The sequence below is a fragment of the Oryx dammah genome, unplaced genomic scaffold (genome assembly GCF_014754425.2).
Source record: "Oryx dammah isolate SB20612 unplaced genomic scaffold, SCBI_Odam_1.1 HiC_scaffold_2, whole genome shotgun sequence".
NCBI lineage: Eukaryota > Metazoa > Chordata > Mammalia > Artiodactyla > Bovidae > Oryx > Oryx dammah.
In genome coordinates this window covers 27,136,438-27,137,085 of record NW_024070186.1, presented here as the reverse complement: position 1 = coordinate 27,137,085, position 648 = coordinate 27,136,438, and positions in this window count along the sequence as shown.

The following is a 648-nucleotide window of genomic DNA, read 5'->3' as shown; positions in this document are numbered from 1 at the left end:
CCTTCCCTACCTCTTTCCTTAAGACTTAACCCCAGTATCACCTCCTCCAAGAAGACTTCCTCCTCCTTCCCCTATCAGAACTTGTTACACTATACTGTATTTCCCTGTTTACTTACACAACTCACCACCAAACTGTACTTCCTAAGGGCGAGAACAAGGCCTTCCTCTCTAGATCCCCAGATCTAGCACAGGACCAGTATGAAGGCAGTGTCTGGATCTGTTCATTTGAATGCATGAATGAATGACAAATTCTGCCCAACAATGAATGGTACCTAAAGGCAATGTTTGTGGGACAGCCAGTCTCAAGCAAACCCACATATGTGATAGAAGGCTCCCAGATGACTCATGTAGTTTATTTTTATTTAATTTTTGGCCACGCAGTGTGGCATGCAAGATCTTAGTTTCTGGACCAAGAATGGAACCCATGGCCCTTGCAGTGGAATGGGAGCGTGGAGTCTTAACCACTGGACCACCAGGAAGTCCCAACTCATGTAGTTTAAAGGTTGAAAACAATTTTGAGCCACAGCCCCAGAAGTCACGGGAATGATAAACATTCTATAATGGAACTTTTTTAAAGACTCAAACTGGAGAGAAAAGGGGTGGGTGTGGGGGAATGTGCGTGTTTGCACACACACGTGAACAACTGCA